The sequence below is a fragment of the Stenella coeruleoalba genome (assembly GCF_951394435.1).
Source record: "Stenella coeruleoalba genome assembly, chromosome: 12".
NCBI classification, from domain to species: domain Eukaryota; kingdom Metazoa; phylum Chordata; class Mammalia; order Artiodactyla; family Delphinidae; genus Stenella; species Stenella coeruleoalba.
Genome location: NC_137158.1, coordinates 58,953,316 through 58,971,384, shown reverse-complemented (window position 1 = coordinate 58,971,384; position 18,069 = coordinate 58,953,316). Strand labels below are relative to the sequence as shown.

General features: G+C 39.7%; 1 long non-coding RNA gene across 4 annotated transcripts in view; it reads left to right on the top strand.

Moving 5' to 3' along the window:
- Nucleotides 1–947: 947 nt before the first annotated feature.
- The window catches only part of LOC307195678, a 176,690-nt gene continuing 159,568 nt past the window's right edge, over nucleotides 948–18,069 (top strand). For 3 of the 4 annotated variants that reach the window (XR_013830918.1, XR_013830919.1, XR_013830920.1), the window contains exon 1: nucleotides 948–3,657. This is a non-coding gene — a long non-coding RNA (uncharacterized lncRNA). The remainder of the gene's footprint in view (nucleotides 3,658–18,069) is intronic. The other variant, XR_013830917.1, reaches the window with a different exon arrangement.

Sequence of the window (18,069 nt, the reverse complement as noted above, 5' to 3'; positions counted from 1 at the left end):
TGAGCACTTATTATGTGCCAGGTACTATAATAAAAGCTTTATAGTATGAGCTCTTTTAATATTAACAAAAGAGAAAGTGGATCAAATTAGTAGCAGCTTCAGGAATTTGAACCCAGGGACCTACCTGTAGAGCCTGCTCATTTCACTATCAGGAATACCTCACTGGGATGAGCACTTGAGGACTAAGGATGCCATGTGAAAGGGGAAGTTGTGCACTCTGTCTGCGAATTAGTCCAAACCTGCAACGGGCTGGTCATATCCACCCTTGATGCTTCTGGAGAAGCAAGGCCTCTTCTGAGGAGGATCTGGGTGAATGTGGTGTCACAGATTCCACTCATCCCTAAGCTGGAGGGGAAAGTTCACTTTTTTTCCTGCAGTGAGTTGTACAGTTTGTCAGAACATCAGCCAGGACTGGGTGACCTTAAATCCTATGAGGAAACTAATGGCTCAGTTTCTATGGAGCTCATTTATGGGCAGACTAACGGGTCCACTGGTGTTCTCTGTATGTGGAGAGAGGATGCTGGAGCTCTCATTAAGCCTCAAAACTTAGATGTTCCAGGTTTCTGCTGCCTCCTCTTTGGCCTCCCAGGATGGACAAATTTTCACATGTGTCATCCAGTTCATGCTTCGCCGCCCGAGTGGCGGCTGCAGGCAGCTTTTCTAATTATCTCCTGCTGAAGACAGCCAACTGACCGCGGACGGTTGTCAGTTAGGCAGGACTTGGTCCCCTAATGGGAAGGCACAGCTAACTGCTGCCCTGATTATCAAGTTGAAGCGTTTTTATTATACCCTAAACAGCCATCTAATTTCATTGTGACAGAAGAGGGAAGAAAATGAATAGAATATCTTGATGGGTCAAAATAATTCCAACATACTGACCCATGAATTTGTTCACAAAATAAGCAAACATTTCCTTACTGGAAACAGATATACCAGTATATTAACAGAGGTTACTTCTTGGTGGTTAGTCTATAGATGGTTTTTATTTTCTTATTTGTGTTTTCCTGTACTTTCTGTATTCTAAAAAATAATATATATTACTTTTGGACTCAGATTTTTAAAAAAGGAGAGATAGGGTAGCCTGGCCTTTAGGGTCCTACTTTCAACATGGAACTGAGGCTCAGAGCCCTGCTTCAGAAAGCCATAAACCATCCCTAAAGCCTAAGACCTTAAAAAAATTCAAACAGACCCAGAATTGTAATTTTCCTCTGAAAACTGTCCAACTGCTCAGGTTCTTATAAATATATAAATATAAACAAAATATTTATTTAAAATATTTTAATTAATTTAAAATATTTATATACATAAATAAATATATAAATATAAAAAAAACGAACAGGATATATGATTTTCCGTTTAAATCCAACATGTGGTAGACATCTAATAAACATCTGACGAATACATGCAAGAAAGAATGAGTGAAGGCATGAATATATTCGGCCAGGAGTTTTTCAATTGCACGTTTCTGAAAACTGAATATAAATAGGGCAGTATTGATTATTGTACCTGGAAGGTTGAGGGTTAAACTGGACTCAGGTATATTTTCCCTTTGCTTAGCTGCCCATGAATTGGCTTCAGAGTCTCTCTGGCTCCTTTACAGGTATGTCACATGAATGTGACCCTAGACAGCTTTGTAGTTACATCCTTAGAGCTTTTAATTCAAAGTAAAAGAAGAACTTGGCTTCAGCTCCCATTTGGGAATTCCAGGTAAGCCTTCAACTGGATCACTATGAATCATAGCCCACCCTTGTAGCCAGCATGAGTGGGCATTGTGACTGACAGCCCCTCCAAACCCTGCAGAGCTGGGGAGAATCCCTCAGGTGAAGGGAGTGGGAGGTGCAGATGCCAGGAGAAGTAAGAAGGGAGGCAAACAGAGCAGAAAAATTCCACATATCATCTAGAGAGAAGCATTATTAATCATGAAAATGACAACATTGATAATAACTGAGATTTGTTATGCAGGTACAGTCTGAGCCCTTTACACACATTATCTCAGAGCTGTTCCACAACCCTACAGGTACTAAGGATCAGAGCCATTAAGTGACTGAGCCAAGGGCAAAGAAAATGATGGACAATGAAGAGGTTAGCACTTAATTGGGTCTAATAGAAAGGGGGCAAATGCACTGAGATGCTTTAAACTTAGACATGCCCACTGATAACATGCTTGACCTATTTTTTTTTCAAAAAAAGGAAAGAAGGCCAACCGTGAACAAAATTTAGGGCTATATTGCTGACATACATTTTAATTTACAAATTTATGCCTTCATTGGACTCTGGCAGCCAGACATTTAACTTTTCATGTTACTTGATTCATTTCAAGTTAAGGTGATTCATTAATCATGTAACTGAGCAACTTAGTTTTTATGGCTTTTAAAAATATAAGTAAACTCATTTTTATTCAAGCAAATCCAGAAATTAAAAAAAGTCACTTAACCAGGTATGTGTTTTCATTTGGGATTCGGGAAACATTGACAATGTATGACTTAACATTAAAAAAAAATGTTTGTATAAGGCCAGTCATGGGAAGGTCATGTACTCAGTGGTTAACAGGATGGGGTCTGGGCCAGATCTGGTTTGGAGTCCAGGCTCTTGATGCTGTCTTTTTAGCTGTGTGCAACTGAACAGTGTGTTCAGTGCCTTGCTCTCCTCATGTGTGGAATGGAGATAAGAATAGATCCTCTCTTAGAAGGTTGCTATGTGGATTACAATGCATCCATTCAATCTATCAAAGGGGTTAGAGCAATGCCAGCTTAATAAATGGTAGCCCTTAATTTTATTAGAGCTCTCTTTACATTTGTGTAGGGGCTTTTTTTTCTATTTCTGCATAAGACTTGTTTTGCTTCTGTTTTTGTTTTTATCACAGATCTACATCGAAGAGGAAATAGCGTTGCTGTCCCCATTAGAGAGGCTGTGTTCAATCCCTCGATCTGCAGCCGCTGGGGGATATTGGGGAAATCATTTCACGGGTCTGGGTTGCTGAAGCATTAAGTGTCTATACCAATAACAACTAATTGACTCTTTTGTATTACACAGTGTTGAACTCTCCAATTGAGACTGATGTTCAGAGAGAAGATGAAAAGATGCCTGATGGCAAGGACTTTGCAAGTCTCAGGAGTTAGAGAAAAGAGGGCTGAGTCTTCAGACCAGGGCATTTACAGCATCAAAGAAACGAGGTGGCAATTGGGTAACTGCTGTTAAATCAAGGACCCCAAATACCAAAGTAAAATAAAATAAAGTAAAAGGCATTCTTCAAAACCTACAACAAATTTCAAAGCTGGCAGATTGAAGTTAAACTTTGCATATTTCAAGTTGATCGCATGAGAATACTGATGTCTAAATAATGAAAATGTATTATTTAATTGCATTTGTCTTTGCTTTTCAGTTACTTATTAAGAAGCTAAAGGTCGATACTTTCTTAGCTTTGTCTTCCTAGGTTAGATGAAAGTCCACTGAGATAAGAGACTCAGAAGAAGAAATGAACAAAAGTAATGCACCAATCCATATTTATTCCCGTATGCAGGTCGTCGATTTTGAATAATGTACAGCGTGTGCACACAGTTTACTACATCAAGAGGTGCCTGGAAATCAGAGAGAATGATGATCAAGTTGAAAACACTCTCATCAGAGAGCTAATATCTTGTTCCAACATATATTTAGGTACTGAGCTAATTCATCTTCTGATCTTAGGTTTAATGGGTTGATTTTCTTGTGATCCAAAAACTTAAAGGTAGAAATACGATCATTCTAAATTTATTGCCTACTTTTATCATCCTATGAACTTGTGCTTTATTGATTTTTAAGAAAAGAATCAAGTACTGACCATCCATGGACGAAAAAGCCAGGAAAAAGATGAATTTGCATTTTGAAAAAGAAAAATATCTAAATCGTCTTTTGCTTTGAAAGTTTTCCCCTTGAGATGAATAAACATGCTTTATAAATATTTTTCTTTTACATCTTTATTGCAGTATAATTGCTTTACAATGGTGTGTTAGTTTCTGCTTTATAACAAAGTGAATCAGTTAGACATATACATATGTTCCCATATCTCTTCCCTCTTGCGTCTCCCTCCCTCCCACCCTCCCTACCCCTCCAGGCGGTCACAAAGCACCGAGCTGATCTCCCTGTGCTATGTGGCTGCTTCCCACTAGCTATCTACCTTACGTTTCGTAGTGTATATATGTCCATGCCTCTCTCTCGCTTTGTCACAACTTACCCTTCCCCCTCCCCATATCCTCAAGTCCATTCTCTAGTAGGTCTGTGTCTTTATTCCTGTCTTACGTCTAGGTTCTTCATGACATTTTTTTCCCTTAAATTCCATATATATGTGTTAGCATATGGTATTTGTCTTTCTCTTTCTGACTTCACTCTGTATGACAGACTCTAGGTCTATCCACCTCATTACAAATAGCTCAATTTCGTTTCTTTTTATGGCTGAGTAACATTCCATTGTATATATGTGCCACATCTTCTTTATCCATTCACCCAATGATGGACACGTAGGTTGTTTCCATCTCTGGGCTATTGTAAATAGAGCTGCAATGAACATTGTGGTACATGACTCTTTTTGAATTATGGTTTTCTCAGGGTATACGCCCAGTAGTGGGATTGCTGGGTCATATGGTAGTTCTATTTGTAGTTTTTTAAGGAACCTCCATACTGTTCTCCATAGTAACTGTACCAATTCACATTCCCACCAGCAGTGTAAGAGTGTTCCCTTTTCTCCACACCCTCTCCAGCATTTATTGTTTCCAGATTTTTTGATGATGGCCATTCTGACCGGTGTGAGATGATATCTCATTGTAGTTTTGATTTGCATTTCTCTAATGATTAATGATGTTGAGCATTCTTTCATGTGTTTGTTGGCAGTCTGTATATCTTCTTTGGAGAAATGTCTATTTAGGTCTTCTGCCCATTTTTGGATTGGGTTTTTTGTTTTTTTGTTATTGAGCTGCATGAGCTGATTATAAATTTTGGAGATTAATCCTTTGTCAGTTGCTTCATTTGCAAATATTTTCTCCCATTCTGAGGGTTGTTTTCTGGTCTTGTTTATGGTTCCCTTTGCTGTGCAAAAGCTTTGGAGTTTCATTAGGTTTCATTTGTTTATTTTTGGTTTTATTTCCATTTCTCTAGGAGGTGGGTCAAAAAGGATCTTGCTGTGATTTATGTCATAGAGTGTTCTGCCTATGTTTTCCTCTAAGAGTTTGATAGTTTCTGGCCTTACATTTAGGTCTTTAATCCATTTTGAGCTTCTTTTTGGGTATGGTGTTAGGTAGTGATCTAATCTCATACTTTTACATGTACCTGTCCAGTTTTCCCAGCACCACTTATTGAAGAGGCTGTCCTTTCTCCACTGTATATTCCTGCCTCCTTTATCAAAGATAAGGTGACCATATGTGCATGGGCTTATCTCTGGGCTTTCTATCCTGTTCCATTGATCTATATTTCTGTTTTTGTGCCAGTACCATACTGTCTTGATTACTGTAGCTTTGTAGTATAGTCTGAAGTCAGGGAGCCTGATTCTTCCAGCTCCGTTTTTCTTTCTCAAGATTGCTTTGGCTATTCGGGGTCTTTTGTGTTTCCATACAAATTGTGAAAAATTTTTTCTAGTTCTGTGAAAAATGCCAGTGGTAGTTTGATAGGGATTGTATTGAATCTGTAGATTGCTTTGGGTAGGAGAGTCATTTTCACAATGTTGATTCTTCCAATCCAAGAACATGGTGTATCTCTCCATCTATTTGTATCATCTTTAATTTCTTTCATCAGTGTCTTATAATTTTCTGCATACAGGTCTTCTGTCTCCTTAGGTAGGTTTATTCCTAGATATTTTATTCTTTTTGCTGCAATGGTAAATGGGCGTGTTTTCTTAATTTCCCTTTCAGATTTTCATCATTAGTATATAGGAATGCCAGAGATTTCTGTGCATTAATTTTGTATCCTGCTACTTTACCAAATTCATTGATTAGCTCTAGTAGTTTTCTGGTAGCATCTTTACGATTCTCTATGTATAGTATCATGTCATCTGCAAACAGTGACAGCTTTACTTCTTCTTTTCTGATTTGGATTCCTTTTATTTCCCTTTCTTCTCTGATTGCTGTAGCTTAAACTTCCAAAACGATGTTGAATAAGAGTGGTGAGAGTGGGCAACCTTGTCTTGTTCCTGATCTTAGTGGAAATGCTTTCAGTTTTTCACCATTGAGGACAATGTTGCCTGTGGGTTTGTCATATATGGCCTTTATTATGTTGAGGGAAGTTCCCTCTATGCCTACTTTCTGCAGGGTTTTTATCATAAATGGGTGTTGAATTTTGTCGAAAGCTTTCTCTGTATCTATTGAGATGATCATATGGTTTTTCTCCTTCAGTTTGTTAATATGGTGTATCAAGTTGATTGATTTGCGTATATTGAAGAATCCTTGCATTCCTGGAATATACCCCACTTGATCATGGTGTATGATCCTTTTAATGTTCTGTTGGATTCTGTTTGTTAGTATTTTGTTTACGATTTTTGCATCTATGTTCCTCAGTGATATTGGCCTGTAGTTTTATTTCTTTGTGACATCCTTGTCTGGTTTTGGTATGAAGGTGATGGTGGCCTCGTAGAATGAGTTTGGGAGTGTTCCTCCCTCTGCTATATTTTGGAAGAGTTTGAGAAGGATAGGTGTTAGCTCTTCTCTAAATGTTTGATAGAATTTGCCTGTGAAGTCATCTGGTCCTGGGCTTTTGTTTGTTGGAAGATTTTTAATCAGAGTTTCAATTTCAGTGCTTGTGATTGGTCTGTTCATATTTTCTCTTTCTTCCTGATTCAGTCTTGGCAGGTTGTGCCTTTCTAAGAATTTGTCCATTTCTTCCAATGTTGTCCATTTTATTGGCATAGAGTTGCTTGTAGTAATCTCTTGTGATCTTTTGTATTTCTGCAGTGTCAGTTGTTACTTCTCCTTTTTCATTTCTAATTCTATTGATTTGAGTCTTCTCCCTTTTTTTCTTGATGAGTCTGGCTAATGGTTTATCAATTTTGTTTATCTTCTCAAAGAGCCAGGTTTTAGTTTTATTGATCTTTGCTATTGTTTCCTTCATTTCTTTTTCATTTATTTCTGATCTGATCTTTATGATTTCTTTCCTTCTGCTAACTTTTGAATTTTTTGTTCTTCTTTCTCTAATTGCTTTAGGTGTAAGGTTAGGTTGTTTATTTGAGATTTTTGTTCTTTCTTAATATAGGATTGTATTGCTATAAACTTCCCTCTTAGAACTACTTTTGCTGCATCCCATAGGTTTTGGGTTGTCGTGTCTCCATTGTCATTTGTTTCTAGGTATTTTTTGATTTCCTCTTTGATTTCTTCAGTGATCACTTCCTTATTAAGTAGTGTATTGTGTAGCCTCCATGTGTTTGTATTTTTTACAGATCTTTACCTGTAATTGATATCTAATCTCATAGTGTTGTGGTAAGAAAAGATACTTGATATGATTTCAATTTTCTTAAACTTGCCAAGGCTTGATTTGTGACCCAAGATATGATCTATCCTCGAGAATGTTCCATGAGCACTTGAGAAAAATGTGTATTCTGTTGTTTTTGGATGGAATGTCCTATAAATATCAATTAAATCCATCTTGTTTAATGTATCATTTAAAGCTTGTGTTTTCTTATTTATTTTCATTTCGGATGATCTGTCCATGGGTGAAAGTGGGGTGTTAAAGTCCCCTACCATGAATGTGTTACTGTCAATTTCCCCTTTTATGGCTGTTAGTATTTGCCTTATGTATTGAGGTGCTCCTATGTTGGGTGCATAAATATTTACAATTGTTATATCTTCTTCTTGGATCGATTCCTTGATCATTATGTAGTGTCCTTCTTTATCTCTTCTATTAGTCTTTATTTTAAAGTGTATTTTGTCTGATATGAGAATTGCTACTCCAGCTTTCTTTTGGTTTCCATTTGCATGGAATATCTTTTTCCATCTCCTTACTTTCAGTCTGTATGTGTCCCTAGGTCTGAAGTGTGTCTCTTGTAGACAGCCTATATATGGGTCTTGTTTTTGTATCCATTCAGCCAGTCTGTGTCTTTTGGTGGGAGCATTTAGTCCATTTACATTTAAGGTAATTATCGATATGTATGTTCCTATTACCATTTTCTTAATTGTTTTGGGTTCGTTATTGTAGGTCTTTTCCTTCTCTTGTGTTTCTTGCCTAGAGAAGTTCCTTTAGCATTTTTTGTAAAGCTGGTTTGGTGGTGCTGAACTCTCTCAGCTTTTGCTTGTCTGTAAAGGTTTTAATTTCTCCATCAAATCTGAATGAGATCCTTGCTGGGTAGAGTAATCTTGGTTGCAGGTTTTTCTCCTTCATCACTTTAAATATGTCCTGCCAGTCCCTTCTGGCTTGCAGAGTTTCTGCTGCAAGATCAGCTGTTAACCTTATGGGGATTCCCTTGTGTGTTATTTGTTGTTTTTCTCCTTGCTGCTTTTAATATGTTTTCTTTGTATTTAATTTTTGATAGTTTGATTAATATGTGTCTTGGTGTGTTTCTCCTTGGATTTATGCTGTATGGGACTCTCTGTGCTTCCTGGACTTGATTAACTATTTCCTTTCCATATTAGGGAAGTTTTCAACTATAATCTCTTCAAATATTTTCTCAAATATTTTCTTTCTTTTTCTCTTCTTCTTCTGGAACCCCTATAATTCGAATGTTGGTGCGTTTAATGTTGTCCCAGAGGTCTCTGAGACTGTGCTCAGTTCTCTTCATTCTTTTTTCTTTATTCTGCTCTGCAGTAGTTATTTCCACTATTTTATCTTCCAGGTCACTTATCCGTTCTTCTGCCTCAGTTATTCTGCTATTGATCCCATCTAGAATATTCTTAATTTCACTTATTGTGTTGTTCATCGTTGCTTGTTTCATCTTTAGTTCTTCTAGGTCCTTTTTAAATGTTTCTTGCATTTTTTTCTATTCTATTTCCAAGATTTTGGATTATCTTTACTATCAATATTCTGAATTCTTTTTCAGGTAGACTGCCTATTTCCTCTTCATTTGTTAGGTCTGGTGGGTTTTTATCTTGCTCCTTCATCTTCTGTGGGTTTTTCTGTCTTCTCATTTTGCTTACCTTACTGTGTTTGGGGTCTCCTTTTTGCAGGCTGCAGGTTTGTAGTTCCCGTTGTTTTTGGTGTCTGTCCCCAGTGGCTAAGGTTGGTTCAGTGGGTTGTGTAGGCTTCCTGGTGGAGGGGACTAGTGCCTGTGTTTTGGTGGATGAGGTTGGATATTGTCTTTCTGGTGGGCAGGTCCACGTCTGGTGGTGTGTTTTGGGGTGTCTGTGGACTTATTATGATTTTAGGCAGCCTCTCTGCTAATGGGTGGGGTTATGTTCCTGTCTTGCTAGTTGTTTGGCATAGGGTGTCCAGCACTGTAGCTTGCTGGTCGTTGAGTGAAGCTGGGTGCTGGTGTTGAGATGGAGATCTCTCGGCGATTTTCCCCGTTTGATATTATGTGGAGCTGGGAGGTCTCTTGTGGACCAGTGTCCTGAATTTGACTCACCCACCTCAGAGGCACAGCACTGACTTCTGGCTGCAGCACTAAAAGCCTTTTATCCACACGGCTCAGAATAAAAGAGAGAAAAAGTAGAAACAAAGAATTAGTAGAAGTAGAAGGAAAGAAAGAAAGAAAGATAGAAAGAGAAAGAAAGAAAGGAGGGAGGGCGGGAGGAAGGAAGGAAGGAGGGAAGGAAGGCAAAATAGAAAGAAAGAAGATATAGTAAAATAAAATAAAGATAAAATATAATAAAGTTATTAAAATAAAAATTATTAAGAAAAAAATTTAAAAAAACAAAAAAAAAAACGGACGGATAGAACCCTAGGACAAATGGTGGAAGCAAAGCTATACAGACAAAATCTCACACAGAAGCATACACATACACACTCACAAAAAGAGGAAAAGGGGGAAAAAATCATAAATCTTGCTCTCAAAGCCCACCTCCTCAATTTGGGATGATTCTTTGTCTATTCATGTATTCCACAGATGCAGGGTACATCAAGTTGATTGTGGAGCTTTAATCCGCTGCTTCTGAGGCTGCTGGGAGAGATTTCCCTTTCTCTTCTTTGTTCTCACAGCTCCCAGGTGCTCAGCTTTGGATTTGGCCCCGCCTCTGCGTGTAGGTCGCAGGAGGGCGTCTGTTTTTCGCTCAGACAGGACGGGGTTAAAGGAGCAGCTGCTTCAGGGACTGTGGTTCACTCAGGCCTGGGGCGGGGGGGGGGGGGGGGGGGGGAGGGAGGGGCATGGAGTGCGGGGCGGGCCTGCGGCAGAGGCCGTCATGACGTTGCACCAGCGTGAGGGGCGCCGTGCGTTCTCCCGTGGAAGTTGACCCTGGATCCCGGGACCCTGGCAGTGGCGGGCTGCACAGGCTCCCCAGAAGCGGGGTGTGGACAGTGACCTGTGCTCGCGCACAGGCTTCTTGGTGGCGGCAGCAGCAGCCCTGGCGTCTCACGCCTGTCTCTGGGGTCCGCGCTTTTGGCCGCGGCTCGCGCCCGTCTCTGGAGCTCCTTTAAGCAGAACTCTTAATCCCTTCTCCTCGTGCACCAGGAAACAAAGAGGAAAGAAAAAGTCTCTTGCCTCTTTGGCAGCTCCAGACTTTTCCCCGGACTCCCTCCCGGCTAGCTGTGGTGCACTAACCCCTTCAGGCTGTGTTCACGCCGCCAACCCAAGTCCTCTCCCGGCGCTCCCACCGAAGCCCGAGCCTCAGCTCCCAGCCCCGCCCGCCCCAGCGGGTGAGCAGACAAGCCTCTCGGGCTGGTGAGTGCCGGTCGGCCTTGATCCTCTTTGCAGGAATCTCTCCGCTTTGCCCTCCGCACCCCTGTTGCTGTGCTCTCCTCCGCGACCCCGAAGCTCCCTCCTCCGCCACCCGCAGTCTCCGCCCGCGAAGAGGCTTCCTAGTGTGTGGACACCTTTCCTCCTTCACAGCTCCCTCCCACTGGTGCAGGTACCGTCCGTATTCTTTTGTCTTGTTTTTTCTTTTTTCTTTTGCCCTACCCAGGTACGTGGGGGAGTTTCTTGCCTTTTGGGAGGTCTGAGGTCTTCTGCCAGCGTTCAGTAGGTGTTCTGTAGGAGTTGTTCCACGTGGAGATGTATTTCTGGTGTATCTGTGGGGAGGAAGGTGATCTCCGCGTCTTACTCTTCCGCCATTTTCCCCTCCACCTCTGCTTTATAAATGTTAACCCAAGTCCCTTTTGACATTTGGCCTGTGTGAAGAAGATTCTAAGTCAAAACCTGGAAGCTTTAAGTCTCTTCTATGAATGAAAAGTTTTCACTGTTCTCAAAGAATCCACAAATTGCATTTGAATCTTTTCATATTTTTTTTCTTTAACTTGGCCTGGGCTTTACCTCTGCCCCACTCCTGAGATACAGAGTTCATTTAGCATTCCAAGTGTTCATGGCATTGAAGTGGGGGGTTTGGATGGAGGTAAACATGAAGTAAGGGAAATTTTCTGTGTTTGTGGGGTTTAAGTTCTAAAATTGGAAAAGTGCAGTTTCTTTTTTAAGAAACTACACTACTCAAGATATTAGTCAAAAGAATTTTGGAAGATTTTTGGGAGGGGTCCGTATAACTTAGCATTTATCTTATAGTTCTATGAAAATATTCCAATGATAAAATTTTAGATTTAAAAAGTTATAAATATCAGTGTTGGACCATGTTTGAATTTTTATGAGCTTGTAACTGATTTTTTTTTCCTGTACCATTTCTTCCAAACATTAAAAATCATGACTTAGGCTTCTGATGGGTTAAAAATATATTCTGAGTAATGTTCAACCCTTAATTCCACCACATGCTCTTGTATGAGTAATGCCACCTCACCCCAAATCGAAGCATGGGACATTTGCAATTCCCTCAAAGGATTGTAAATGAGCCCCTTGTCAAGCTGCCAAAGTAAATTAACAAGATTTAAATTTTGCCATAATATCTATCGGAAATTCAAATGACTAGTAATTAAAGCAGTGCTTGCTCTCTTGTGACATATGCAGCGTCTCAAAACAGTCCTGATATGTCACCTCTCCGCTTCTGCCTGTTTTATTATAGCTAGTTGGGCACCAGGTGGCTTCTCTGTAGAGGGTCTTGCAGTCTATTAAATTCTAAGTGTGAAACAGAAATAAAACACAATAAATATTTTATGGTATGGGTGATTACATGTTCCTCAGAGCCATTCTGTACCCTTGAGTTTTATAAGGATAGCCTTTTCTATAATAAAATAGTTTATCATTATAGAAAAACATTTTTAAATACACAAGAGGGAAAGACTACCCATAATCCATCACCCAGAGATAATAGCTTTTAATATTATTTCTGTGTATTCGGGCCCAGATATTTTGTTTATATTCAGAAATAATCGGGATCGTATGACATATAAATTGTATAAATTGGTTTTAAAACATCTCTTTCTGGTGATGAAGGCAATGTAGTAACATTAGTGAACATTTGGAAAATAAAAAAAAGAAGAAGATAAAAATAATCTCAAATCCCACCCAGGGATAACAACTATCAATAGTTTACTTCTAATTATAATATTTTTTCTTTGCATATTTGTGTATATTTAAAAGTGCACACTAATAATGAATAATGGATTGTTATGTAAATCATGGATGAGGCTCATGTTAATAAAGATACAGGTAACACTGAAAGAAAGAAAAATACACAATAAATAGTAATTTTTTATGGCATAATGAGCAGAGGAATATCACAGAACTTTGGTGGAAGATGCTGTGCAGTGGGGGTAGTGACAGATAATATGTTTATTTATCTTTCATAGAAAAACTTAATGAGTTAGGTCATCAAAAATGAATTAAAATATTGAAAATAAGTTTTCAGTTTACTTGGCAATGAAAATAGTTCCCACTTATTTCCAGGAAATTCTGATTATGTGTTGAGGGGAGAGGAGACAGAGTTTGGAGAGAAGAAACTTCCCATTATGGGTTTCTCCCAGTCAGTGTCATAACTGCAGGAAATCATTTAGCCACTGTTAGCATTGCTGGACCCCAACTTTGTCAAGTAGTCTTTCAAATGATCATTAAATATGGCAAACAAAGGATTCCAGCTGAACTCTGGGGTGAAGAATGGGGCTCAAGAAACACATTTTCTAGAATTATGGGAAGAAGCCCAAAAACCCAGAAGCAAAGGAGAAATACTTGAGAAAGTTTAACTGTATAAAGATTTGTCCCCAGGCTATTGAATACTTCTAAGAACACATATCCAATTGCATTTCCAAGTTTGGAATTCTAACTAAATAAGTTAAGTCTCAAGAGACCTTTATAAAGCTGGGCCATTATAAAGTTTTTACATTTTTGATTCATCTTGGTTGGAGTACTCTATTAAGTTGTTCGGTTTTTTTCCCCCCAGAACCTATGTGTAGTCTTTCTGGGCATTTTCATACCTGAGACTGACTTTCTGGACATTCTTTGTTTATATTCTTTTCCTCTTAAATTCCATAGACATTGCTCCATTGTCTTTTGCCAATTGGTCTTGCTGGGGAGACATTTTAAGTCGTCTTTTTTTGTATATTTGTAAATAATGGGTAATTTCTGCTTGATCTTTTGTAGATTTTTTTCCCTTTATTTTTCAATCTTGGTCCATTAACTCTCATTTGGATTTTGGTATTGAAACTAAAGAACTGGCTTGCCTTTAAATCCCAAAGCATTCATCAGGGATTTATATACCACGAGACTATATGTGCAACAAGAATATTATGCAGTGGGCACATAAGGCACATGTGCCCTCATGTCCAGATATGCTCACCAACCCTCAGCTTAATATGCTGTGTTTCTAATATAAGCATTGCTTATGCCAGTGGCCTCTGGCTGGGGTGGTTTTTCTGAGTCATAGTGAGACTGAAGTTTAAGATGAATCATGTTTCTAGAAAAGGATGACCTCCCTGGACTGGTCTTTTTGACTGCAATATTTCACTTACTGATTGATAGAATTTACGTCAAGATGGAGAAGGGGATTTTGCAGTGAATCCCTGATGAACTAGAGAAGGAGGAACATTTGGCTTGGAATCCATCACAGTCCAAAATGAATACTTGAACATTACAAGTAAAGCAACAGCTGAATGTGTGTGGTAAAGACTGAGGATCACAAACATTTTGGTCTAATTACATGGCAGTAATTGAAAGTTTTACTCAGGATGTAATACTGTCATTGAATTGATTGAGCTTGTATCTCAGTAAACGCCTGTAACCTTCACATTCAGGTATTTTATCAGTTTCAAAAGAAATTCCTTCATTGTGCCTTTGCATGACCTAATCACCTCCCAAAGGCCCCACCTCCTAAAACCTTGGGGATTAGGATTTCAACACAGGAATTTGGGGGAAAACACATACATGCAGACCCTAGACATTCTATTGTAATTTTGTTTCCTTGTAGTTCTTTATTATCCCAGTTATCTCCTTTTTCATTTACTTCTAATTTTGTTTTAATATCAACTGGTTCCTATGACTTTTGGTTCTTTTTAAAATATATAATAGAGGTAGAATACTTTTGCAGTCTACCGAGGGTATCAAACAATTTGGAAACTGTTCGGTTCATGAAGTACGTGTTTTTGAAAGTTTAGTCTCATTCTGAATCTTGAGGATGAACCCTTCATGCAGGCTTTTAAATTAACCTTTGGAACAAGAGAGAACTCTAGATTCAGTGTCCATCTGCAAGTGAGTGGATTCCCCTAGGTGTGACTCACAGTCTCCTTGGATGCTGGCGGAACTCCCCCCTCAGATCCATAGCTGGGGGCCAAGTCCACGTGAGCATGTTCCAACCCAGTTTCCAGGTTTGGGCATATTCATCTAGTTCCAGGGTGCTGAGATGGTAATGTTTTCTCTGGAATTTTTTTCCTTTCAATTTGGTACTCTGAGCAAATAAAACAGAAGAAAATGTGCATATACTAATAGCAAACTTTCTGCTTCCGTCTGAAGTACAGCATTCGTGGGAATTATCCCTCCCAGGTATCAACCTGTGTCCCCCTACTTTATATCTTATTGAATGGAGAAATGGCAGCTTCTGAATGGATAGACAAGTAAGGGTGGGGGGCAGCCCACCCACTCGTCAGCCTCCTTCTGATGAGACTACTGCCTGGGGGGGTTGCTTATTTCAGAACTAATGGCTTAATACAAGTCCTGAACTCTTTTCCTATCCATTCAGATGTCTGTTCTAGTAGTCCTTCTAATACAAAAAGACTGAGTATTTACAACATTAAAAATAGATAAATGCCATAAATGAAATCCAATTTATAGTTGTTTTTTTTGGCTACAGAGTCTCTGGGTGATTTTATTATTCCTGTGCTGTATCTTTTGGGTGAAAATGTAGTGAAAAGGAAATCTGTAATAATTACTCAAAGATTTGAAACAAGATTCATTACTAATATATTCCTGTTGCATTTCTAGACATTATGAAATGGCATAAATTTTCATTTGCTAAGGCCCTGCCTTGATGCTAAAGGTCACAGTGGAAAATACTTGAACATCATGGAAATTACAGTTTGTAAAGGATGTGAAGCAAGGAAAATCTTACACATACTGCACAGGGATTAAAACACTGCTGGTAATTCTTATTGTGTCCTTGACTCAGTATTTGACTCCAATATTTCAGGGGTGCCTAGAAGCTAAAGACAAAGACAGCACATTAAGTGTATATTGTTTCTGATTCTGTTGATCCTAATATTAAGTGTGATGTGGTTTTAGTTGTAATGATTGCGACAGTAACTATAATAGTTAACAATCAAACATAGTGTTTATTCAAGCCAGTTTTCAGTTCTCCTCCAGTTTTCAGTTCTCCTCCTTTCAGTTCTCCTCCAGTTTTCAGTTCTCCTCCCTTGTTTTCAGAGACAAAGAGTGGCAGGCATTGGAGGAGAAGTTTTCTTGGTCATTTTTCAGCATCACTAGTCTTGCCTCCTTGGCCCTTTCTGGTCTGGAGGCTCCCTCAGCTTTCTCTGCCACCAGCCCTATGGGGATCTTTTGGTGATGATGTGGGGATCTTTTATATGTACGATGGCTTAGGTGACCCATGTGCCATCTTCCAGGTGAACCACAGCCACACCTCTCTCTGACATCTCATGGCCTATGACGTAGCTCGGAGAGCCTGGTGCAGTGCCAACGTTTCTTAGCCCTCCCTAGAACCTTCCTTTTCTTTTTTTCCCTCCTGTGTTCTCCCCCCAAATATTTTGTTTGTACCCGCAGATATCACTCCTTTTGAAAGTGTCTCAGAGGACTTCCCTGGTGGTCCAGTGGTTAAGACTCCGTGCTTCCACGGCAGGGGGCGCGTGTTCCATCCCTGGTTGGGAAAACTAAGATCCTGCAAGCTGCATGGCCAAAAAAAAAAAAAATAATGTCTAAGAATATTTGATATTCTAAGGGATTATGCTTTTGCTTTGCCTAAGCAGATTGGTAGGCCAGTTCTGCTTTCCCCAAGCCACGTAAGTCCCTAGAGGAAACGAGCGGTCAACCAGCTACCTGTTGAATGGCTGAAAGAGAAAAGGAAAGATACAAGAGAACAACAAAACCACAATAGATTTGTTACCTAGCCACAATAGATTTGGTAAAAGTATCAGAAGGGTAATACTAGTTGACACTTTACATAACTCTGATGTGGTTTTAAAAATATCTCCACAAATTCTTTCTTTTTTTTAAAGCATTGACTAATTTAATCCTCACATCCACGGTGGCATTGGTACTTTTGTTTTTAATTAATTTATTTATTTTTGCTGTGTTGGGTCTTCGTTTCTGTGCGAGGGCTTTCTCTAGTTGTGGCAAGCGGGGGCCACTCTTCATCGCGGTGCGCTGGCCTCTCACTATCGCGGCCTCTCTTGCTGCGGAGCACAGGCTCCAGACGCGCAGGCTCAGTAGTGTGGCTCACGGGCCTAGTTGCCCCACAGCATGTGGGATCCTCCCAGACCAGGGCTCGGACCCGAGCCCTGCATTAGCAGGCAGATTCTCAACCACTGCACCACCAGGGAAGCCCCCACAAATTCTTTGATCCTCCTATTTTCGAGAAGTAGAACTTAATTTCCCTCCTTTTGAATACTTTCTCTCTCGTCTTTGGATCACTTGCTCCGGGGCGAGCCTGCTTCCGTGCTGTGAGCTGTCCTGGGGAGGAGCCCATGGGAGAGGAACTGAGGGATGCCAACAGCCCATGAGGAACTGCGGTCTGTCAGAAATGATGGGAATGATGTTAGAAGCAGGTCCTTCAGCCCATTTGAGCCATGAGATGACTGCAGCCCTGTTCCTCTGCAATCTCATGGGAGATCATGCAATATATAGAAGAAGTTGGAACCATAAGTGACCCTTTAAGTACTGTGCCATTTGAATGGATGAAATTAATAGTAGAAAATGAGTTATTTCCATCTCATTTGTATCAAAGAAGCCATTTCCATGGCAACATACTGAAAAATCACAGTATGACAATAAGTTGAAATGGAAGGCAAGACCAGCATGGATGATTTTACCACTCTGTACACCTGGTTGAAACGAGATGCCAGCATTACTCTGCCCAGAACCAACAGCAGTGTGTGTGGAGCAGGGAGCCTCACCCACTAAAACTGCATCTGTCTGTAGTGTGCCTTGTTATAATCTTGGTCTAGAGTTACTGAACTTGCTTTTCTCTCTACTCTGATGTTTACACTCTGAAACATAATTGCTGTAACTTTGAAACAATTTAAACAGTGCTTCGTTAGAAAAGTTACCCTTAAAAGTGTGATTTACAGAGGAGCACACTGGTCAGCAGCCACAATTATCTCTGTTGTCACAGTAACTTGCAGTTTGAACTTAACCCAGTGCGTTGAAGTAATGGAGTACTAGAGAAATGTTGGCAGTATTGGAGTGCAGAAACACACAGATGCTACCATTGACATACAGTGACCTTGACATGAAACTTGTAATAAGCATTTTAAATCGCAAAAAGCATTTGGTTTTGAAAATGCAGCGCCATAAGTTGAACCAAAAATTACTGAGAATTTCTGTGTGGTCTTTTGTATCATAAGAAAAGCTTGGCTTCTGCTTTTTCTAGGAGAAGTTAGGTGTGGGCGAGAAATTCCAAAGGTTGTGTGTGATGCCTACACTGATGA